At 41.3% G+C, this 25,908-nt stretch overlaps 1 protein-coding gene across 1 annotated transcript in view; it reads right to left on the minus strand.

Moving 5' to 3' along the window:
* CDC42EP1 (CDC42 effector protein 1) overlaps window positions 1–20,057 on the minus strand; it is a 37,430-nt gene extending 17,373 nt beyond the window's left edge. The window contains exon 1 of the mRNA XM_044300603.1: window positions 19,936–20,057. The gene's annotated coding sequence lies outside the window, so the exon portion shown is untranslated. The remainder of the gene's footprint in view (window positions 1–19,935) is intronic.
* Between the last annotated feature and the right edge of the window lie 5,851 nt (window positions 20,058–25,908).

Here is a 25,908-nt window from a genome sequence, read left to right on the forward strand (position 1 = left end):
TTCGTGAGGCGATTTTATTAACGCAAATGCGAATATCTACACTTGTCCCCAGAACAGAGAGGCAAAGGCCTGTGCATTCATATAGTATAGCACCATATTCGCGAATACGTAGAACTTCGTAAAATTCGATTTACGAATATTCGTATTTTTTATTTTACTTTCCACCTTACAGATGACATTGATCTGTACTCTGTCAACTACTGTCATCACCCCCCACTGTATCTCGATTGATTCCCAAAAGTCCAAAAGCTCAGATCTTACTCACATTGCCTAGAAAGTGATTGAGGCGCGAATCTTTGTAAGGCGATTTTATTAGCGCACAGGCGAATATCGGCACTTGTCCCAGAACAAAGGCAAAGGGCTTTGCATTCTTACATTAGTGATTGAATTGAGTTGCGAATCTTCATAAGGCGATTTCATTAGCGCACATGCGAATTTTGCATCTCATAATATGTATTATGCGATGCGAAAATTCGAATTATCGCATATGCGAAATAATAACGAATTCGAATATTCGCGAATATTTTACGAATATTCTTTCGAATATTCGCGAAATTTCGCGAATTCGAATATGGGACATGCCGCTCAACACTATTTATGATATAAGTCTTCCTCTTTTCCACGTGAACCTTCAGTCATCCTCTGAAAACTACTCAATCTACACAGATGCACCACACAAGTTTATCTTTGTTCTGTTATCAATGCTTCAGTACACACACAGACTTATCAAAAGGAATTTCACGTCAGCTACTGTTCAGACCTTGACCCGTGTCACTACAGGGGTGAGATTCATTAGTCATACATACTGCACAGTATACCTCTTATGCTCATAGGGAAATAGACATGAATGGAATGTGTGTATTATGAAATCTGTTAAATTAAGAAGGTAGCAAATGCTATGAAGATATATGCACATACGGTACTGAAACTGCTTCAAATAATACATAGAACATGTTCCTCATTCATTATCATTACAGAAGTGTCTCATGTGCCGGCTTAACAGGTTTGTAATGCGCTTAACATTCAGTGTTGTGTAAACCACAACAGTTTGATGAGTGGGCTGTATTTCTATACCGCACAGCGAGCGGTGTCCAAGGGTAGCTGCCTAGGTCCACTTGTCGGCTGTGCGGGTAACCGCTGGCCGTGTGTCAATCGGAGGAAGTATGAAGAAAAACAGGACCTGTATCACGGCACTCCCCTCATTGGTAGGTATATAAAATAGGTGACTTTATTAATGCTACACTTTTAACGGGACGAATTGCCCTTTTCATCAGCCATACAAAACATGAACATGGTACAAAGTTATGTAAAACCGGAGTATTTTGTGCGTGAAGGCAGGTAGGCGGAGAAGGAGTAAGAAGAAGGGGGAAGATAGGTACCAGAGGAAAATTGTGGCTGGTGTTGACCGCCTGCAGTACATGTAATAATAGAAAGAAGGGAAAAGAGCACATATCGCTTCACCACTAGTGCGTGGTAAAGTGGGTCCTGGCTGCCTGATCCCTAAGAACAGGTGCCTGTGCCCGCCTCATAGCAGGATTGCGGTGGGCACGGAGCACTACTATACCAACTGTTAGAGGCCCTGCTGCAGTGCCACTGTAGAAAGCTGGTGCATTAGAAGAAGTCTCCAAAAGGGCAGATTTGTATCAATTCCTTCAGTGATAGCTTGAAACGGTTGACTGATTTAAATGTGTCATCTTTTTCTGGCTTTTCTCTGCCTATTATGGCTGGTGAAACCACCTGTTATTGTACATGAATGTATCTTTTGATAAGATCTTGTCCTGCTTTCCTCATTCTTGGTTTATCCATGCACAAGCTATCATCTGTTGAAAGGTACTATTGTACTTATTCTGATAAAGCTGTCAGTACTCTACCTCCTAGAAACAGACAACATTGATAAATTCTACTCATTATGCCTCATTTGTCCTGGAATTGGATCATCTCCAGATTTAAAGGCACTTGTAATGTCAGTCGTTGACTTGCTTGTTTATATAGCTATTGGCATAGTTGGAAACAGGCTGTGTTCTCATTCCACGATGTTAAACTCATGCCCTCGCCCTTCCCCTCCGAGATCCCATTGTCTTCCTTCTTCCCTCTCAATGCTCTGTTAATAGGGGGAAGTTTACATTGTTTTTCCTGTGCTCCCTTTGGCCTCAGTGAAATTCTTAGAACCTAATGTGACTTCCTTCCTTCATCTTTAAGAAAAATGTCCTTCACTGCAGTGCTATCATTTACTGAAGTATTATCTACATTATTATGACACATGGAAACAATTGCATTAATGCAAAATGTATCTTGAAGCATGCATTCAACAACTATATTCATGACCAGCAGACAGTGAGCTGCATTGTATCAAAGAGCAAATAGGACAGTCTATTGAGCTTAGAAAAGACTAGAAATTAATTCTTTGGAGTCCATATCCGGTCTTCTGGCTGATACATCTCATTGTCAGGAATAGAATCCCTAAAGACCCATGCGCACAAAACACCACCCGTCCCCCACTCTGAACAGTGATCAACCATGTAACATTTTTTCTATATAATTCAATATTGATACAGCAAGATTTTCAATAAATTCAGGCTAGTCTTATGCAGAATTATGCAGGATTTGACTGATTTTAAAGTTGTCCTCCGTTTTGTTGGAAGGACCACAGGGTATCCTACTGCTGGTATCACCCAACCTTAAAGAGCATCTGTCAGCAGATTTGTACCTATGAAACTGGCTGACCTGTTTCATGTGCGCTTGGTAGCTGAAGGCATCTGTGTGGGTCCCATGTTCATATGTGCCCGCATTGATGAGAAAAATAAATACATTTTTAATTCATGCAAATGAGCCTCTACGAATAACAGGGGCGTTGCCGTTACACCTAAAGGCTTTGCTCTTTCTGAAACTGCCATGCCCTCTCCACTTTGATTGACAAGACCAAGCAGGGAAAACGTAATCATCCCTGACCCTGTCGATCAAGCTGGAGAGGGCATTGCAGTTGCAGAGAGAGCAGAGCCTCTAGGTTTAATGGCACCCCCCCATTGCTCCTAGAGACTCATTTGCATATAATAAACTTCTTTTTTTCTCAGCAGTGTGGGCACATATTAACATAGGACCAACACAGATACCTTCAGCTGCCAAACCCGCATGCAACAGGGCAGCCAGTTCAGAGGTACAAATTTGCTGACCTATGCCCTCTAAATGGGTTATCCAAGACTTAAAAAGACCTCAGAGATTGGCCAACCCATGATGGAGTTCATACTTAACTGGCTCCCGCTGCTGGATTCTGGCTCCATTTCTCCCCTGCCATCAATGCAGCTCCAAGATGCTCTGGCATCAATATCCTGTTGACAGTCACCACATGACAATCACTGGATGCAACAGTGACCTGTCACCCATGTGTCACGTGATCCATTAAAGTGCCACATGGGTGACAGGTCACCACTGCGGCCAGTGATTGTCACGTGGTGCTTGTCAACAGGATTTTGATGCCAGAGCATTGCGGAGCTGCAGAGATGGTCAGGGAGCAATGAAGCCAGAAACCAGTGGTAGGTATCAGTAAGTATAAACACCCCCATGGGTTGGCCACTCTCTGAGGTCTTTGTAAGTCTTGTATAACCCCTTAAATCTACAGGGGAATCGGTCACAAAAGGTTACATTTCCAGCACAAATGTAGTATTACACAGTTTTATTTGAAATCAGTGGGCAGTGTAGACATACTGGGTCCTCCAGAGCAGGGTTTCTGACCCTACAACCTCTTACTCAGATACATTACAGAAATATTTTACTCAATTACCCCCAAGTCTACCATCATATACTGTACTGCACCTTCTTACAGTATATCATAGGTTGAGGACCAAGTCTTTAGAGATAGAACAGCTCTTTTAAGTCACTCCTTACTCTGACTCATAGAGTCCTGATCTGGGAATTCTCAAATATTAACTCTGAATTTCCTATTAAAGGGGTTGTCTGGGTTCAGAGCTGAACACGGACATATCCCCATTTTCACCCAGGCAGCCCCCCTGACTTGAGCATCGGAGCAGTTCATGCTCCGATTCTCTCTTTTGCCATTCGCTGAATCACGCAGGGCAAAGGCATTTTCTGTAGTTCCGGTGATGGATCGGGCTCCTCTCAGGGCTGCCAGGCGGAGGCTTCTGCCCAGCAGTGAGCCCGGTGACGTCACTGGCACTGATGAGCGGGCTTTAGCGCTGCCCTAGCCTGTAAAACTGCTAGGGCAGCACTAAAGCCGGCCCATCAGAGCTGGTGACGTCAGATCTGAACCCGGACAACCACTTTAAGGAAATGTGTTTTCAAAGGCTGAGACTACTTGGTGATTTTGGCTATGACTCACATGACCATGCATGACTTTCAAGTTACCACAGTCCCAGAATTGCTAAAAAATATCCAACACTGTTTATGTTTTGAGATTCTAGGGTGGCAGTTGTGCCACCTTTTGTGTCCCACTGCGACTCTTTTTGGTTCAATGGCTGCACTGCTACACAGCAATCTCTGGTCGCAAGACAAATGTCAAGGCCAAGATCATTGTGTAGCGCCAGCAAAACATTTAAAGAGGATCTGTCAATTTAATATGCTGCCCCAAGTAAGCAAGCATATTACAGCTACAAGTCCATGTCACTTGGCTACCAGGAGTGCTTAAAGAATATGCTGGACAGAGTCTGTTGTATTCATGAGGAGAGCTCTCTCCCACCACTTCCCACCACCCTACTCCCATCAGGATAGTGATTGAAAAACAGATATGTATGCACACACACAGCCACTGCAGAGAAAGGCAGGAGTTGGTGGGAGCACAGGGGATATAAAGACAGGGACAGAAAGCACCAGTCTTGACCCCAATGTGTCTGTTGTATTCTATCATAACTTCTAGTAGCCAAAAAGCTCAATGAATTCATTTGTACCTTTTCAACTACTAGTAGTATGAACCTACTGTATACCTTTAAAGGACATAACTATATAATAATGATTGGTAGATGAATTTTCATGCATTTACAAAAATGTTTCTACCCAAAATATTTAATCTATTGATGAAAATAGTTTTGCTTATTTAGGCATCCCAATTGAGACCACTTAATGACTACATTGGAAAAAAATGGTCTGTAGAGGTAGACAGACTCCAGACATCAAGCAACCTTACTTGTTAACACAGAAATACATTCATTTGAAGCCAGTGCAACTGTCTGAAGTGGAGAAAAAGATATTTATCAAAAACAGGGGATATAACTTCAAACGTATTACTTCATGACTCTCTACTTTCCCCAGGATCCTTCACTTATTGAAAGTCTGTCCGCAGGGGCTCCTCAGCCTCACTGATTTTAAAAGAATATATATATATTTTTAGATATAAAAAAAATTGCCATGAATGCAGTTAGTGATTTTCAGCTTTGTGTATCATAGCCTGGTAAAGCAGGTATCAATATTCTTCTAAGTTCTCTAATAAATCTCACAGATCCATATGGACCAATCTTTATCTTGATATATGATTCCAAATATTTATTTTGACTCCAAGTGCAAACTACAATATATTGATCTCTAAGCTTAATTTACAGTAGACATACATATTATGTAATATGACTGCAAAGAAACTATAGGTTGCAATTACAGCTTCCAGATTTCATCAGAGGTTTCCCCACTGGAGACATGTCTTAGCACCATGCTTTAGATTGTCCCTCCCTTTTTTGTTGTGGAGCTGCACAGTTCAATTTTTACCGACAGTTGTCATAACACGTCGCCATTGAATTGTGTTAGTGGTAGAAACAAGCACATCTATTTTACCTAGTCAGAATTTGGGCCAAACTTCTTGATTGATTTCAGATTAATCCAACTAAGACATGCAAGCCAGTTCGCCTCCCAGAAAGATAATCACACCGAGTGTGTCAAGAGAAAATTGCCATATTTAGCCGAGTGGCCTTCGGGTGCTCTTAAGGGTGCTCTTTCTCATTAGGGAGACCATCTACTATGCATGAGGAGTATTGTAGTCCAGTCAATGGTGCTTTGCATTTCTGCATTTCTAAATTCAATTAGTATATTTTTTATCAGCTGGGATCAGAAATGCTTAGTGTTTCTTTTCTTTTTGGAATGAAAGCTAATTTGAATGTCTTTCCCAGAAACCCAAATACAGGTGCAAACCAACTTTCCTTCCAAAAGGAAAAGAACACTAAGTCTACATGATACCATCAGATATAGACCTAAGAGACCTTAGAGTGTTATGTACCAATTTTCAAGGCAGTTGGTGCATATTTGATTTAGGTAGAATCAGTTCCGACCCAAATAAACTTAAAAAATAATAATAATTGAATCTGAGATTAAACAAATTTCAAGAAATTCGCTCATCTCTAGATATTGGCCTATGAATATGAACCAATGTAATTGCTATGGACAATGTAGAGGAGATTTAGGAGATGCATTAGCGTTATATACAACAGTAGAAATAGGCAAGAAAAGAATAAAAGGATATTGGGACAGGTTTTTACTTGCCTTTTTGCTGACATTGCAATGTCTATGGAGATATAGGCCTTGTGCAAGATCATATCATCCATTGGGAAAGAGAATAGTGCCAAATCAGACTGAATTTCTCCTTTCAATGTAGCCAAATGTTTGCTGTTTCTATGCTGCATTCCTTTTAGAGGATTAAGACAATAAATGGGTTGTTTATACTAAGTGGTCGCAAAAAGTTTTCTTAATAAGAAAGGGTTAATAATTTTAGATCATGTTCAGATACCATTAGGATGGTATAGGCCACTTGTGAGGTGTAACAAGCTTTTTATGCCATTTCCCTGTATTTAAAGATCCCTAGACAATGCAGGTGCGCTTGCTAGTGCCCCTATCACCCAGCACCCTAGATTCCACACTGGCCCAATCTGTGGCCAGGTGTAGAATTAGTATATGAAATCTTTGGGATACAACATTGTCCAAAAATGTGATGATTCCAAATTAATAATAGGTCTAATTCCAAAATATGTACACCTACCAGAATATGGTATATCTACAGTAGCATTCTTAACATTTCATTTCTGCAGAGAAAAAAATCATAAACATGGACTCGTGGGATAGAGATGTAATATCATTATTTTACAAAGCATTGGCGTGGCCTTATCTGGAATATGCAGTGCAGGTCTGGGCACCAGTCAATAAAAAAGGATGCCCTGGAGCTGGAATAAAATGAAAACAAGAGCAACTAAACTGATAAAGCATGGTGGTTCTATGTTATGAGGAAAGATTAAAATAATAACATTTATTTAGTCTTGAGAAGAGGCATCTGAGGGGGGGGGGACATGATTAATTTATCTAACACTAGTTTTTTCCTTTCCGCTATTCAGATCAGTCATAGGATTTCAATAGCGGATGAAAATGCTTCAGTTTTGTCCCCATTCATTTTCAATGGGGACAAAACTGAACTGAACGAAACGGAATGCTCCAAAATGCATTTCGTTTGGTTGTGCTCCCATCGTGGACAGAATAACGCTGCATGCTGCGTTTTTGTGTCCGCAATGTAGTGTCAGGACATTGTGTGTCAGGACGGATCCATTTTCTCTGACACAATAGAAAACGTATCCGTCCCCCATTGACTTTCAATGGTGTTCATGACGGATCCATCATGACGGATGCATGCAGTTGTATTATGGTAAATTAAGCGTTTTTTTTTTTCAGATCTATGACTGATCCGCTAGTGTGAAAGTAGCCTAAATGTATAAAAGGCCAGTCCAAAAATATGATGAAAAGCTATTCCATGTTAAATTTCATCCAAAGAAAAGGGAAGCTGCCTCCGTTTATTGTTTGGAAAAGTTCACTGTCTCTGGTGTCAAGGCTTCTTTATCATTCAGTGACCCAGTAGATCACTGCTAAAGGTTACTTGTTTAAAAAAAGTTAAATGTTGTGATTTAATGCTAAACGCACTTAACTCTCTATGCACTATGTATTCCAAATAGTTGTGTATGGGTATAAAACATTTAACACTGGCAGTCTGGGTTAGGTTGCGATCGAAACTGGCTAGTCCGGACTCCTCTGTTTAGTAAGTGTCCAGTCAGAGAAGCTAGAGACAAGACCTATAAATATGACCTCCTGCTATTAAGGCCTAAAGAGAAGCCTCATCCAGGAAACACCATTCCTGAGACTAAAAAGCTGCCAAAGAACAAGTTAACTGAGAGACTACCCCTGACGAAAAGAGACATCCACAGAAAGTTTAGAACCATCAAGGCTGTACTGGATTCAGACAGTAAGATACCACATGTTTATGGCATTAAGACTTTACTGCTTGTGGAAAGGTTTAATTGCCTACGGCACCTAATACACTTTGAAATGGACTGACCATCCAGATATAAGATCTTCACCCCTCAGCCCAGAATTGCAGAAAGAGTTCCAGGGGCTATCTCACTTCGGTAAGTGGCATTTATCATGTAGAAAAAGTTTATACAAGCCACTTACTAATATATTGTTATTATCCATATTGCTTCCTTTGCTGGCTGGATTCATTTTTTCATCACATTATACACTGCTCGTTTCCATGATTACAGACCACCCTGCAATCCATCAGTGGTGGTTGTGCTTGCACAATGTAGGAAAAAGCACTGGCCTATGTGCGCTCCCATGGTCCCAGCCACCAGAGAAGCTGACGCTTTTTCCTATAGTGTGCAAGCATGACCACCACTGATGGACTACAGGGTGGTCTGTAACCATGGAAATGAGCAGTGAATAATGTGATAGAAAAATTAATCCAGCCAGCAAAGGAAGCAATATGGATAATAACAATACATTAGTAAGTGCCTTGTATTAACTTTCTCTACATGATCAATGCCACTTACTGAAGTGAGACAACCCCTTAAATGAAAATGGAACTGCATGCCTCTGGTATTTGGAAAAGTTGCAATGTGAACTAAGAGTGAGACTCATGGTGGATCGCTACTATCCCTGCTACCACTTATATACAACTATTGGGAGAATCATTATATGTAACATACCTCAGAACTGTGTCTTTTGCTGCTGTATGAACTACTACTCCCATTATCTATTTAGTAAAGAGGAAGTTATTCCAGCTACACTGGGCCTGGCCATTGTCTCCACCATTCGCTGGCCTTCATCCTGCCCCAACTATCATCAGGCAGGAGCCCCAGAAGGTCAGGGATTGCCCTGAGGGAAGAAAGGTGCACCCTCCATTCACTGTGCATGGCCCAGGAAGTGCCAGAGGGAAGATTGCCACCATGAACTGTGAGTACTACTGCCACCATCATTGTCACTACTACTCCTTCCATTCTTGTCTGCCACTGTGGGACACTGCAACTGTAAGAACTGTAAATCTGTAGACTACTCTACCTCAGGTCATGGAAGGAACAGCTGACGGTTTAAAAAAAAAGGCTTGGCTGATTTCTTAAAACTAAATAGCATTAATACTTATGAAAATGTGTAGAAGTTTGTTTCTCACTCCTATTTCCTAAAATTCCCATCCCCACCCATCGCCCAGTTGAACTGGATGGACTTATGTTTTTTTTTTCAGCTGAACTATGTAACTATGTAGACACCATTACAAATTCCAATGTAGGTAACATTAATGCTGTTATATACTCACATATAAATATCATAGGGGATATATAACTAAACTAGATGATGTTTTAAAGGTTCTTTATGTACTTAAAAAGTTATATATTGGTAAACTTTGCTGCTACGAAGTTTGTTCTAGCTGAACAATTGCACTTTGCTCACGGGTTGCTCTATTAACTTTTTGTGATCTTCACAATGTATAAGGCTCTGCTCACTGTAGCAACATAACTTCTGTTCTCAATCATCCTATGACAAATATGACATCAGTTTGGATGAATCTTAATAAATCCTGACTTCTCCCATTGACTTATTATAGGGTTTGTCTTGATTCTCTTGGGATTCCAGTATTCTTGACAGTGAAAATACAGGAAATTCTGATGGAAAAAGGGTAGCACAAATGTGAACAGAAGCTAATATCCATCTCTGTTGCCGGAAGCAATATTAAGGCACCGATTAAAGGAGTTGTCCAGTATTTTTATATTGATGGCCTATCCTCATTCTGTTTAGAAAGGATCGTCAAAACCGGCGAGGGGGAGGGGTTTGCCTTTATGTATGTCTTGTCTAAAGCCCACACTCCGGGAAGATATAAATGAGGGACATGAACATGTGGAGTCACTGTGGGTAGAGATACATGGAGCTAAAAACAACAATAAATTACTAATAGGAGTTTACTATAAACCACCTAATATACCACAGAAAATCTACTACTAAACGAGATAGATGAGGCGGCAAATCATAATGAGGTGGTTATTATGGGGACTTCAACTACCCAAATATAGACTGGGAAACTGAAACTTGTATATCTCATAAAGGAAACAGGTTCTTGGCAATAACCAAAGACAATTACCTCTCCCAACTGGCTCAGGACCCGACTAGAGGAACGGCCATACTGGACTTAGTATTAACCAATAGGCCTGAACAACAGACGTGCAGGTTGGGGGACACCTGGGAAATAGTGACCATAAAGTAATAACCTTCCAATTATGATTAAAAAGAGCGTTTCTACAGGGAGAAACAAAAAAACCAAACTTCAAATAAGCTAAATTTAGCCAACTAAGAGAGCCCATAGGCCGAACTAACTGGGACAAAGTCCTCAAAAATAAAAATACAGCCACAAAATGGGATATGTTTAAAAACATCCTAAAATCTCATTATGAGAGGTACATACCGTATGGGAATAAAAGGTTAAGGAACAAAAAGAAACCAATGTGGATAAACAGAACTGTAAAGAAAGCAATAAATGACAAAAAGAAAGCATATAAATCACTAAAACAGGAGGGTAGCACGGAAGCACTGAAAAACTATAAGGAAAAAAATAGAACATGTAAAAAACAAATAAAAGCGGCCAAACTAGAGACCGAGAGATTAATTGCCAAAGAGAGTAAAACTAACCCTAAAATGTTCTTCAATTATATAAATGTTAAAAAGAATAAATCTGAAGGTGTCGGCCCTTTAAAGAGTAATGAGGGGGGAGTCGCAGAGAGCGACAAGGAGAAAGCAAAGGCAAAGCTGTTAAATATTTTTTTCTCCAATGTATTCACTGAGGAAAATAAAATGTCAGATGACTTGCTGAATGTTGAAATAAATTCCCCATTAAAAGTGTCCTGTCTGACCCAGGAAGAAGTACAAAAGCGACTTAAAAAGATTAAAATAGACAAATCGCCAGGACCGGATGGCATACACCCCCGTATCCTATGGGAATTAAGTAATATCATAGCCAGACTCTTATTTCTGATATTTGCAGACTCTATACTGACAGGGAATGTCCCACAGGATTGGCGCATGGCAAATGTGGTGCCAATATTCAAAAAGGGTCCAAAAACAGAGCCTGGAAACTATAGGCCGGTAAGTTTAACATCTGTTGTGGGTAAACTATTTGAAGGTTTTCTGAGAGATGCTATCTTAGAGCATCTCAACGGAAATAAGCAAATAACGCCATATCAGCAAGGCTTCATGAGGGATCGGCCATGTCAAACTAATTTAATCAGTTTCTATGAGGAGGTAAGTTCTAGACTTGACAGCGGCAAATCAATGGATATCGTATATCTGGACTTCTCGAAAGCATTTGACACTGTACCACATAAAAGGTTAGTATATAAAATGAAAATGCTCGGACTGTGAGAAAACGTCTGTATGTGGGTAAGTAACTGGCTCAAAGATAGAAAACAGAGGGTGGTTATTAACGGTACACACTCAGATCGGGTCACTGTCACTAGTGGGGTACCTCAGGGGTCAGTATTGGGCCCTATTCTCTTCAATATATTTATTAATGTTCTTGTAGAAGGCTTGCATAGTAAAGTATCAATTTTCGCAGATGACACTAAACTGTGTAAAGTAATTTACACTGAAGAGGACAGTATACTGCTACAGAGGGATCTGGATAGATTGGGGGCTTGGGCAGATAAGTGGCAGATGAGGTTTAACACTGACAAATGTAAAGTTATGCACATGGGAAGGAATAATGAAAGTCACCCGTACATACTAAATGGTAAAACACTCAGTAACACTGACATGAAAAAGGATCTAGGAATTTTAATAAACAGCAAACTAAGCAGCAAAAAACTGTGTCAGGCAGCTGCTGCCAAAGCCAATAAGATAATGGGTTGCATCAGAAGGGGCATAGATGCCCGTGATAAGAACATAGTTCTACCACTTTACAAATCGCTAGTCAGACCACACATGGAGTACTGTGTACAGTTCTGGGCTCTTGTAAACAAGGCAGACATAGCAGAGCTGGAGAGGGTCCAGAGGAGGGCAACTAAAGTAATAACTGGAATGGGGCAACTTTAGTACCCTGAAAGATTATCAAAATTAGGGTTATTCACTTTAGAAAAAAGACGACTGAGGGGAGATCTAATTAATATGTATAAATATATCAGGGGTCAGTACAGAGATCTATCCCAACATCTATTTATCCCCAGGACTGTGACTGTAACGAGGGGACATCCTCTGCGTCTGGAGGAAAGAAGGTTTGTACACAAACATAGAAGAGGATTCTTTACTGTAAGAGCAGTGAGACTATGGAACTCTCTGCCTGAGGAGGTGGTGATGGTGAGTACAATAAAGGAATTCAAGAGGGGCCTGGATTTATTTCTGGAGCGTAATAATATTACAGGCTATAGCTTCTAGAGAGGGGTCGTTGATCCGGGGAGTTAGTCTGATTGCCTGTTTGCAGTCGGGAAGGAATTTTTTATTCCCCTAAAGTGGGGAAAATTGGCTTCTACCTCACAGTTTTTTTTTGCCTTCCAGGCCGAACTGGATGGTCAAATGTCTTTTTTCGGCCTTATGTACTATGTTACTATGTTACTTCAATGGGAGCAGCAACCAACTCTCTCCACCAGCCAATAGACAGATCTCTGTAGTCTCAGCCCTGGAGATACTTTGGAACAGCTGATCGTTGAGGATGTTGGGTGTCGGACCCCAGCGATCAAATGTTGATTTCTATTCTGGGTAGAGGTCATCAATATAAAAATACTGAACAACCCCTTTAAGACTCTGTTCACATCACATTTATGACTTCCAGTTAACATATACATCCAGATACAGATATGCTAAAGGTACCATGTCATCCATAGGTTCCCAATATATATAAAAAAAAATAATTTTTTTAATTTATGGGCTGAATTTATCATTTGCGATGGTTTTGGTGTCAGCGGCTTTGTGAGGGTGCGCCAAATGTAATAACTGGTTCACAGTAATAATGTGCAATGTGGTGTCTTTAAAAGTACACCAGGGGGGTGCCTGGTGTGGAGATGAGAATTTTTTTGCAAATTTTATAGGTGTTCTAGTCTGAAATCCTGGCCTACTTTTCGCTCCACTTCTAAAAATGGTGAGGCTCATCAAGTGTTGCAACAATATGCACCAAATGTTGCAAGCAGGCATCAGCAACTTTTTTCTGTCACAAAACAAAAATTGTGATTTGAGAAATGACCCCTATGTTCTTTTTTTACTGTATACCATTGTATGTAGTCTACTATGCATATTTATCAATATTAAAGTGACCCTGGAAAGATTACTAAAAGTGGCCCCGTCTTGTAGTGGGGTTCAAATTGATGGAAGTCATATTGTGGCTCATTATACCACCCCAACAGAGCCAAATACCACAGTCCACCACAAAATACTACCAGCAGCACAAAATACATTCCCAAAAACTTCCACTGACTGACAATGAGGAGGGCCCAGGAGATTTTCCTGTAAGATCTATGGCCAACCCCCCCCTGGTTACTATGGGCCCAGCAAAACAAGGAGTACTAAAGTGCTAAAGTCTGCATTGATGAGGTTCTTCACTTCTTATCCTCGTCCCCAGTATGTCAAAATACCATGTAATCTAATTTAGAAAGAGCCAGAGGGATAACAAGAAAGAAAAAGTCTAAATGGTCTACTACACTTTTACCTGATACCAAAATACTGTATTATTAATTTTATAGATTCGGCTTAAACAATGCTGGAGATTTATTCTAGACGTTCCTGCAGCTGCACATGTTATTATTGGAGGGCTTCCAGCGCTAAAAGTGGCAACTCTGAAAACAATATATTGAGCAGGAACAAGTAAAAAAAAAAAAAAAGAACATTTATGGGGTCACTTGGCAACCTCCGCACCACCCAAAAGCCTTAAGTGATAGGGTCTTGGTGCTCACTAGTGAACCCTTCAACTCACTTTATAGATATTGATGATCTATCCTCCAGACATGTCATACCTATCAGATCAGTGATGGTCTGACACCCACCACCCCTCCCAGGGGCGTAGCGGGGAGGCGAGGCGGGGCGCGCACGGCAGTTCCTGATAGGCTTCGCCCACCTTCCAGTCGGGAAAGACAGTGCGGAGCCAGGAGCCGGAGCGAGAAGAAGCAGAAGATTGCTGCCGCACTGTCGCTGAATCAGTAGTAGACTGTAGTCCATCCTAGAGACAGTGATTCAAGCGACCCTGAGACAGAGGGAGTGACAGTCAGTGTCACTGTCCCAGAGTCCCAAAGTCCCACCCTGAGTGTGTAATTAGGTCAGTAGTGACTAGTGTACTGTGTTGGCATGGGCTGAGGGCAGGCAGGCTTTAGGGGTAATATATGATAATATGAGTGAAGTGCCACTGTGCCAGTCAGTGCCATGAGAGCCAGGCCAAGGCTGACAAGCAGATGGCACCATGGCACTGCAGTCAGAGTGCTGGAGAAGGATGACCAGGGACACTGAGACAGTATGCCTCTCTAGGATGCCATCTGCCCATCTCTGCTGTCCATATACCAGGCCTACCCTGAGATGGGCAGATGGCATCCTCTGGGCAGTACTGTCTCTCTGGTCATCCTTCACCAGCACCCTGACTGCCACGGTCCTGCTTGGCCTGGCTCTCATGGAACTTCGCTGCCTGGTGCTTGGCTATAAGCACTGAGTGACAGTCAGTGTCACAGTGTTGATATACCACCTGCCCGCCTGGTCACCCCACCTAACACTCAGGGGACAAGTGACTCAGACTGTTATGTGTGGGGTGACCAGGCGATATATGAAGGGGTAATACTGGTAGGCCTGGTATATGGACAACAGAGATGGGCAGATGGCATCCTCTGGGGGTTGTATCTTACATGGGACTATATGCTGGAGGAGCTGAAGGGAGATCGATGTATTTTACATGGGACTGTATGCTGGAGGGGCTGAAGGCAGGGCAGTGATATATCTTACATGGGACTGTATGCTGGAGGAGCAGAAGGTAGGGGGAGTGATGTATTTTCCATGGGACTGTTTGCAAGAAGGACTGAAGACAGGGGGAGTGATGTATCTTACACGGGACTGTATGCTGGAGGGGGCCATAATTATTGCTATAATACTACAGAGGTGGTCATTATAATAATAATAATAATAATAATACAGAGGGGGCCATTATATATTATAATTATACAGAGAGCATTATACTTATGAGCACTACGGGGGAAGGGGACGTCTGTTATCTAAGGGTGATAGTAAAGTGAGGAATCTAAAACATTTCCTGCAAAACTTTGCAGAGACGAGATGCGGCTGAAAGAAGGTGTCATGATGGTCCCATCTCCGAATGAAGACGTTGAGGAAAGTCTATATCACAGGAGATGGTGCTGTATTCTCCTGTATATTTCATAGCAATGTATGTTATGTCCATCCAAATATCTTTTTCACGGTAGGGTAGGGGGTATATAGAATTTGGCCCACACTGCCTCAGCCTGGCCCCAGACTTGAGGTCACACTGTGTGTGTTCTGAATTCTGAGGCCTCACAAACATCTACTACATTATCTGTACTCAAAGAGTTATCACTATGTTATCTGTGGTGTTACATAGGACTGCAGGTGACATCTACTACATTATTTGTTTAAAAAAAGGGGCGTGGTCACAGGTTGGGGGGCGCAATTCTAGGCTTGCCCAGGGTGCTGGCTACCCACTCTATGCCACTGACCCCACCGATCAGCTGTTTTGGGTAGCCCCTGGAGGATGGAATGTGTATCTGGAGGATACGTTATCAATATCTGTAGCCCAGAGAACCCCTTTAACTACGGATACCAGACCAGAGCACAAAATTGTCATCAGTTGTCTCTGGCTCAGGCATAAAACAACTAGCATGACACAACTGTTATATGTGAATCCAGCCTTTGCAGTCATTATTATTTATTATGGTGGCATTAACTTGTGGCCACACAGTAATGAGAACGAGATAACTGTATTATAACCAGGCACATCTAATAAAAGAGCTGTAATATACGTTGCTAAATTGATATTGTATTTAATACAGTTATATTCCAGACATTAGTGTGTGGCAATGGAAGGGTTACATTAACTGCACAAGGTCTGCCAAAGCTCAGTTCTCATGCCCACCAAATACTTTCTCTCCTGAAGTCACTCCCTCATTCACCCTCACTTTCTCATTCTCTGCTTTCGGAAGCAGTTTTCGTCTTGAGGCTTAGCTAAATTTGGTATAATCAGCAGTTTCTTCAGCATTTTTGGCTCTGTCCAGCAGATCCACCCATCTATTACTGGAGCAAAGAGAAGATATAGAATTAAAAAGATGAAGACCAGGACTTAGTTGCTGAATGGAGCAGAGGAATAGATTAGGCTCTGAGTACTGTGTTCCGTAGGGGCAATATTTGTCAGCATAACCTTTTTCAAATGTATTGTTGGAAAGTACAGCAGACTGGTCTTTCCTAAAGAGAGGAACAGGATAGGCTATCAATGGAGCTGTGTAGTTCCAGTGCTGACTTCTGGTGGTAGAGCTACTTAGGAACAGTTGATCGCAGGGGTGCTGGGTGTCTGACACCCACTAATCTTATATTGATAGCCAGCATCGGACTGAAGTCCCTTGGGCCCACCAAAGGAAATTATTCCAAGACCCTCCCTCTGTGTATATAGGACCTTAAGAACCTTGTTTTACAAGGAGTCCATGATTGTCAGAGCTTGGGCCCACAAAAGGATTCTCTGGTACTCTTGTGGGCCAGTTCAACCCTGTTGATGGCCCATCCTGAGGATAGGCCTTCAATATTAAAATAACTGAATATCTCTTTGAGTTTTCCATACACATGGGATCGGCTGACCATGTAATGTGCATGGGGGCCTCTTAATTTACCTCTGATAGCAGATATTGGGGGAGAAAAGGGTCAGGCTCAATGGATTTTAACACGCTTAATCCGCTTATTCTCAGAGAGCGGTGTCTGGCAGCGGCTTTCTCCTCTCTCCCATTCCCCACGCTGCTGAGCCAAGTATGTCTCTATGGAGGCATCGGGGAGAGAGATAACTGTGGGCTGAACAAGTGTTTGACTGACAGTTATCTCATGTATATAGCTGGCTTTTTTTGGAGAGAGCAAAACATGAAACAATGAACAAAAAAATGCAAGATCAATTCTTAAAAATATAAAAAAATATAAATAAAACTATAGTTTCTCATTTGTTCTTGGCTTTCTAGGCCCCAAATGGAGTGGCAGTGCCACCGGTGGGTGACAAGGTAGGATCTCATCTATATCCCAGTGGAGATTTAGTGTTGTCATTGGTAGTCCTAATATTTCTAATATGATTGAAAGGGTTCTCCGGGGATGGTTTAAAATGGCCACCAGCAACCTAGAATGTGAGGACTGCACATGAAGAGCTTCCTAGGAGGGTGAGGTGATGGGACCTCACTACACATTACGCTCTGGCACTTGCATATGACAGGTGAGTTTCCCTGTCAGGCTGCTCAGCCATGATGGCATACAGGGGCGGACTGGACACTTAAAGTTGCCCTGGAAAAAAACTAAAAGTGGCCCCATGTTGTAGGTGTGTCCAAATTGACAGAAGGCAGGGCAACACATGTAGGCAAGGACAACCAAAGTAGGCAGAGGCAGCAATACCTTAGTGCAAAACAATAAACCACACCAGAACAACCAAATACCACAGTGCAACACAAAATGCCGCCACCTGTACCACAGTCTTCAACTGTATCACTATCCTGAGGACAGAAAAATACGGTTGAAATCAGGAGGGCACCTGCAGCCACTGACCAGGTGTATAGGAGAGAATCAGATCATTATGTACTCAGCTGGTGGCCATGAGTAGAGCTTGGGTAATTTCCCTGTAGGGTCTATGGCCATTCCGCCCCTGATGGCATATCATAGGCAGGATCACATCATTACCATCTATTGTAGAGCAGAGTAGTGTGTAGTGAGGTCCTGCCACCTCACCCAGCTCTGCAAGTGGTGGCAACTAATCCTGCTCACATTCTAGGACAGATTGCTGGCAGCTATTTGAAATCATTCCCAGAGAACCCCTTTTAAGCTGTAGCAAAGGTAACAACATAAAGGTATACGATAAATGTGGATGGACTAAGTTTTATCCAGGAGGAGGAAGCAAGTTCTGTTGGAAAGGGCAGAAGAGATTAATAATAAACGGTTAAACAAACGTGAAAGTTATTTATACAGGGGAGATAAGAGAGCGGTCAGAACATAGTACACAGAGGAGACTACTGACGGCAGGGGACACACAGGGCATGTTTCTCATATGCAGGACATTCATTGTAGCCAAAGCAGCAATGAACTGGTTAACAAGACAACTTTGCATGCAGTTCTTTAACCACTGATAACAGGAAATGAAAATATATGAATATATCTCATGTGTCTTTCCAAGCAAATGTTCTCAAGAACTATCATGTTTGGCCTCTATGTTCAGAATATACACAGAAAATAGGCCCATAAACGATCATCTAAACATATGGCAAACAAATATACGTTAGACCATCACCACTATTGGAACATGTAATACAGTGGTCCATCAAGTTACACTATTCATTGGTTCCAGGACTACCATTGTATGTTAAAACCATTGTAAGTTAAGCAATCGGTTCCAAAACCCAAAATGTCATCCAAGATAAGAGAAAATGAAGATTTAAGAAAAATAAGCAGATAACTAAGACATATAAAACAAGTCTTTAAATGTAAAAGTCATGAATAGCTGCTAACCAGCAACTAATACAGCTATTGTACCAGAGAAGTGACCTTGATTGGTTGGATCTGAGTCTGAGGCATTGTGTGTTGAGTCTGGTTTTTAACTTAAGATGGGTCAGAAAAGACCATTGTATGTTGAAAATAGTTTATGCTGAGACCATTATATCATGAGGGATCACTGTACCGTGTGGTACTGTGAAAACTCTTTGAGACTACCACCCAAAACTTAATTGAAAAGTGGTCTTCTAGGGGGTGGTCTTCTCAATGAAGATGGCCAGTGTGTATATTATGTGGTGGAACTAAAAGTCTGTCATGGAAAACCTGGTCTGGATAAGAGGTGGTCTTTTGTGGCGCTTTCATTGTCTACATTTTTTTTAATAAATGGGAGGCAATGGCATCATATAAGGATAAAATTTCATATGCCAGTGGTACATATAAGCTGAATGTAATTTCTGAATGCAATACAAGTGCCAAAATCAGCTAGGCAATGTGACTCACAACGCACAACAGCACACACCTAGCACGACAAAAATCTTCATGCATTTGATTATGCTATAAGGTAAATAATATGGTCGAACTTCGGTTTGCAGAAATCCAGATGGAGGATTGCTCCCTATTTATCATGCTTACAGTTTACGTGGCCCCTGGTTTCTTTTTAAATACAAGTGAATCAGCGGAAATCCTGGCAACACAATTTGTAAAATTTAAAGAAACCTTTCATTTTTATTCTAATTCTAAGATGTATGCAGAGAACCCACAAAACGTGCCGTATATCCATTTACACTTGTCAGCATTACAGCAGATTAAGAATTTAGAACCTTAAGGACAATATGAGACATTGAAGGATCATAAGGATTTAAGGCTTACAGGGTTTAATCTGTGGTGTCACTTCTCTCGATGCCTATTGTGCTTTCAGTATTTTCAGGACCCTCTGAAGGGAAATTATTAGGATATAGTAATAAAGTGTATGGAATGTTGTACAATTACCTGTCCTAGGCATCTGTGTGCGTCCCAGGCTGTGAGTGCACAGCTTTAGCAGAAAACCATAACAGCTGGAAGAACAAGGGTCCACAAAGTGAGTCAGAGTTTGGTAGGAAAGTAGGCTGGGACAGACGGAGCAGGAAAGGAGCCTATAGGGAGGAGAGAGGGAGACGAGAGAAAGGAGGGAAGTTAGGAAGTTCTGGAATAGGAGGGGAGAATGGATGAGGGATTTAGGTGAGAGAACATATGTGAGAAGGATAAAGGAAGATAAAGAAATATCATAGAAGGATAAAGGAGCCCTCTTTATCAGAGTACAGTGACCACATATGGGCTTTTTTTATGTCTGTGTATACACTCTTTTTTGTATATGTTTTACATTATAATAGAGTTTTTGGATGGATGCAAAGGACTAAAAAAAAAACAGTTCAAATGATGCTTCTCGAAATGCATGAAAATAATACTACCAAAACTACAAATAGGGAACTTGGGGGCTCATTTATCAAACTGGTGTAAAGTAGAACTGGTCATAGCAACCAATCAGATTCCACCTTTCATTTTGGACAGCTCCTTTTTGGAAAACAAAAGGTGGAATCTGATTGGTTGCTATGGGCAACTACGCCAGTTATACTTTACACTAGTTTGATAAATGACCTCCTTGGTCTATACCAGGGATCAGCAACCTTCGGCACTCCAGCTGTTGTGAAACTACAATTCCCAGCATGCTCCATTCATTTCTATGGGAGTTTTTACAAGAGCAGGGCAAGTATGCATACTGGGAGTTGTAGTTTCACAACAGCTGGAGTGCCGGAGGTTGCCTACCCCTGGTCTATACAATGTATTAGCAAGTTCCATAACATGGTGACATTGTTGGAAGTGCTTCATTTAGCATTGGGAGTTATGGACTATACCCACAGCAGTTCTACAGCTATTGATGACCTATCCTCTTTAATATCTAATTGATGGGGGTCTGACTCCTGCCAATCAGATATTTGAAGAGCGCTGCTGTCTCTTCCTTGGCCAGTGACACATTCGGGCTAGTTGCAGCTCAGTCCCGATCAAATGAATGGCCTAAGCTCTGACACCAAGCAGAGCTTCTATACAATGCTGTGAAGAGGCTGCAGCGCTCACCATTGTGCCATGGCCTCTTTAACCCCCTAAAGAGTCACTGTATTTTCACACAATTTCATTTAATTTAATAGAGAATGGTGTAACTTCTATATCTATATCACTTCATTTAACCCTTTCTACCCCGGCGATTGTTTCATTTTTGCAATTTCATTTTGTGCTCCCTGCCTTCCCAGAGCCATAACTTTTTTATCTTTCCGTTTACATAGCCGTATGAGGGCTTGTATTTTGTAGGACAAGTTGTACTTTCCAACACCATATTGCCTGAAGTATTAAATGTCTGCAACGAGCATTATTGCCAGTTCCGGACATGAGCCGCTGGTGTCTACTGTATAAAACAGCAGGCACCCTGTGGCCATGGAGCCCGCTTCACTCAGGAGCGGGTGCCATCATTAAAGACCCAGGTTTTTTTAACCCCTTCCCAAGCACCGTACTAGTATGGTGCTGGTTGGGAAAGGGTTAAAAAAAGCAGTAAAATAATGGCCACTAGGGGTCTCACGTCCACCTAATTTTCAGTCTACTGTTATCAGGCAAGAACCATCACTAGTAACAGCTGAGAGTAAGTGGGAGCAGAGCATATCAGAGCTACCTGAGATCCTGATAAAAGAACTGCTTCTACACAGCTTTTAAATATTATAGGAGCCTCCTGTGTATCTGTAAGTGTGATTTCCCCTGTGAACAGAACTAAGGGAAAGGACTGTACAGTGCTGGCAGATTTCACAGTAGGGATACACCCACTGCTGCTAAGTGAAATGAATCTAGCTATGAAACAGGGAATAATATGGCTGAAAAAGACTTTGGGGAAGCCCAAAAAAGACCTTTTCCTTCACAGTTATGAAGCACAGGCATTAAGCAAACTTTTTTTTTTTTGAAAACTTAGGTACGCTTTAAAGACTGGGCCCATTTTCATTTTGGTATTTTTGTTTTTTCCTCCTCAACTTCCAATAGCCATAACTTTTTCAATTTTCTGTTTATATATCCATATAAGGACCTATTTTTGAAGGATAAGTTGTATTTTTAACAGCACCATTTAATTTGCCATGTCTTGTACTTTTTAAAAACTAAAACCTTTGGAAAAAAATCAAAATCTTCTTTGTATCTCCATTTTCCGAAAACAATAACTTTTTACATTTTATATTTACAGAGCTATTCAATTTTTTGGGGGGACAAGATGGCCAAAAAAAAAGACAAATCTTATGTGTATTTTTGTTTCTGTTACGGCATACACTGTGCAGGAAAACTATTTTTATATTTTAATAGTTCAGACATTTTCTGGGGATGTATTGCCAGAATATACAAACTGTATGGGGAGGATCAAACTTTTTTTGTTTGTCACCATTAGTGTTGGGCACGAATATTCGAATCACAAATTTTATTTGCGAATATCACCACTTTGACAATTTGTGATTATTTAGAATATAGTGCTATATATTCTTATTCTCAAATATTCTTGCTTGTGGGCCAATGAGAAGGCTGCAATGAGCTTAGCAACATCCCTAGCAACCAATAGGAAAGTTGCCTACCCCTTATTATATAAGAACCTCCCCAGCAGCCATTTTCTGTAGTTTTATGGAGTTCTGAGAGAGACAGAAGAGTCATTGCTGTGCTCTGTGCTTTACTGTTTAATTAAATTATATAGATAGTTAGATAGCTTATATATATATATATATACTACAGATAGTTAGTGGGAGATAGTCAGTGTAGGTTATATCCTGATATAGTGTAGCTGATTGGTGCACTAATATTGTCACACTACCTAACACCTTGCACTGGAACCTATCAGTAATATGTAGTCAGACCTGCTAAAATGTGAAGTTGCACGTATTGCGCAAAAATATGCACATCATTAATCGCCGATTTGTGAAATTGCAAATATATTGGAGCACTCTATCTGCATATAAAGCTATTGTAATTTTCTGCCATGCCAACCATTTTCTCCAGTCTCAGAAAACTTCTAGCAGCTTGAAAAATTTAGCAACAGAAACCCACTCCTGTATCGCGCACACAATTCGCGTATATTACATTGCCGATTTTAGCAATCAAGAAAATAATTGCGTTTTCTTGAATTCACAAATATATGATTAATATTCGCTCAAATATTCACGAAATATTGCGAATTCAAATATTGCCCCTGCTGCTCATCACCAGTCACCATGCACTCTGCACCAGGCAGTGTAAAATGACCATATGCATTGTGTTTATTTAGTACATGTGTCTTTGAAAGCCATAACTTTTTTTCTATCTGGCTATGTAAATAATAATTGCACCTTTGTTGAGAGATATGTATTCCTTATTTTACTATTTTACTGCTAATATTGGCCCGACGGCTGTGCGTCAATACATGGAACGTCACCATAAAGTGTTGTGGGAAAACCGTGCCACTCATTTAGTGTTACAGCCTGATGCAGTAATTGCTGCATCTCCCATCAGCCCGTACCCCCTCTCCAGCAGCCAGGGCTCGTCAACGTCAGCAGAAGGAAGCTGTTGTTTCCTTTCCATCAACTTCAATGTCATCTATTGTTTCTGATTATCCTCCTCCTCCTTCTCCTCGTCACTTGTTTCAGATTTGCAACTAGGGGGTGGGTTGTTGGACAGGGGGGGGGGGCTTTCTTCTTCTGTCACTCCAACTGATCGCGACATCTGAGGGGTTAAGGGACGGGGTTCGACGGGATCGCTATTCCCAATCATTGCTGCAAGGTGTCGGCTGTATGATACAGCCGACACCTGCAGGGTATGGAGCAGGCTCTCTGCAACAGTCTATACATTCCCTCACAAACGAATGACAAAAATCGGCAAATCGACCGAATAGAATTTTTTAAAACTTTGCTCATCTCTAAGTATAAGCAACGGGGTCTTTCTGAAATATTTCTAGCAACACCATAGGCATTTATAAATTAGATATTACTTATTAAATGAGGTACTCTTACATTTGATGTGACTTTTATGTTTGCATGTTACATTTTGTTCTACTGCACCTGATTTATGTTCTGGGAAAAACATGTCCTTCTTTACTGTGCACTAATATGCTCTTTCTTGGATTTATAAAATTCCTCTGTAATATATGTAACATTTCAGTTTCCAGTTCACTGCTTTTGTGACACTATTTCACATATTAATGAATTCTGGAAAAAACATTGTGGAAGCTGCATGTCTCTCTTTTCATTAAAATATTTCTAATGTGGCCAGATTTTCTAATGAAAATGTATTAGCTAGACGTTCCTCTTAGAAAAATGTCACAATCCATACTTAATGGAACAGAAGAAGAAGCTAATAAACCACTTCTATACTGTCAAGCTCTGGTGAATATCTAAAGGCAGGGGGTTAAAATAAGGGGTTGTGTCAGAGCACACTACACAGGCACCACCTTTAACTCCTTGGCTAGGCCTATGCTCGCTTCCCGGTCTGTCAATCCCCAGACTACACCAAGTTATATAAAGCTGGCTACATTACTCAACTTTATGTGACCCCACCCTAACCTGCTGGGACTCCAACCTACAGTATGTTAGAAATATTCCCATCCACTGTGCAGCAACTGCAGAGGGTATCGACAAGCCAAATATCCATCCATAGATAGCTGTTTAAGAGTGCTTGCCCCTGTGGCCACATCACTACTCAAGTCAGTCATTGGCTGCAGTGGAGTATGCGAGCATGCTCATGTTGCGCTGGATGTGAACACTGTGGGGATTGGAACATGAGTACAGCAGAGACAGTGTAGAGGTAGTGCGGAGGACTAAAGATCAAGGAACAGGTAAGTGTGGATATTCTGTTTAGAGAGGCACGCTGCGAAACTTGCTAAAAACTAATTTTTCTCAGAAAACCCCATAAAGTATCCACAGGGTATTCTGTTAGTCATCTTGTCTAAAGTGTCAACTCTGATTGCAGTCCATTTCTCTTGTGGCAACCTCCTCCATGCTTGACTGTAGGGTGAATTTTTTTTTATTCCACAAAAGCTTCTTCTTTTTATTAATTGTCCTAAACAACTGTTTTGGGGCTGCAACACATCCCTTAAAGCTATAGGCTACTGCAGTGAGGCCAGGAGAAAGGAGAGGATATGAGGAGTGACAGTTGCAATAATGGAGGTGGAAATTATCCACCCTGATGCTCCTCTGGGCCGTGCAGTGATGGAAAAGGTGCACACTGGTCCTTGGGTTTTCCTGCCTGATGGTGATTCGGGAAGCCCTTGATGGTGATGAAATGTGAGGTGCAATGCAGGGTCCCATGCAGTGTTGGAAGAGGCAATAATGAGGCAAGGTTTGGTGCAACAAGTTTACTGTACTTTACCGAGGCAGTTTTGCAGATGGTTCACACAGGCATTGAATATATCAAGCAGAGTCTCGGCTGAGTCACTGTGCACAGTTACTTAAGACTGTTTACTCCAGGAAGTCATGCCAGCCCTACCCAGCAATATCAACTAGGGACCCACTGCTCTCTCCATATACAGTGCCTTGCAAATGTATTCACCCCACTTGACTTTTTTTGGATTGTGGTGCCTCACAACATGGAATTAACATGAATTGTTTGAGGATTTAGAAAATTTAATATACAGAGCATGCCCACAACTTTGAAGATTTTTTTTTATTATTGTGAAGCAAACGGCAATAGGACAAAAAAGGAAAAAGTCAATGTGCATAACTATTCACCCCCCTTAAATCTATACTTTGTAGAGCCACCTTTTGCAGCAATCACAGCATCAAGTCAATTTCGATAAGACTCTATGAGCTTGTCACATCTGACCACTGGGATTTTTGCCCATTCCTCCTTGCAAAACTGCTCCAGCTCCTTCAAGTTGGATGGTTGACTTGTGAACAGCAATCTTTAAGTCTGACCACAGATTTTCTATTAGATTGAGATCTG

This window comes from Bufo gargarizans, chromosome 7 (genome assembly GCF_014858855.1).
Source record: "Bufo gargarizans isolate SCDJY-AF-19 chromosome 7, ASM1485885v1, whole genome shotgun sequence".
Lineage (NCBI taxonomy): Eukaryota > Metazoa > Chordata > Amphibia > Anura > Bufonidae > Bufo > Bufo gargarizans.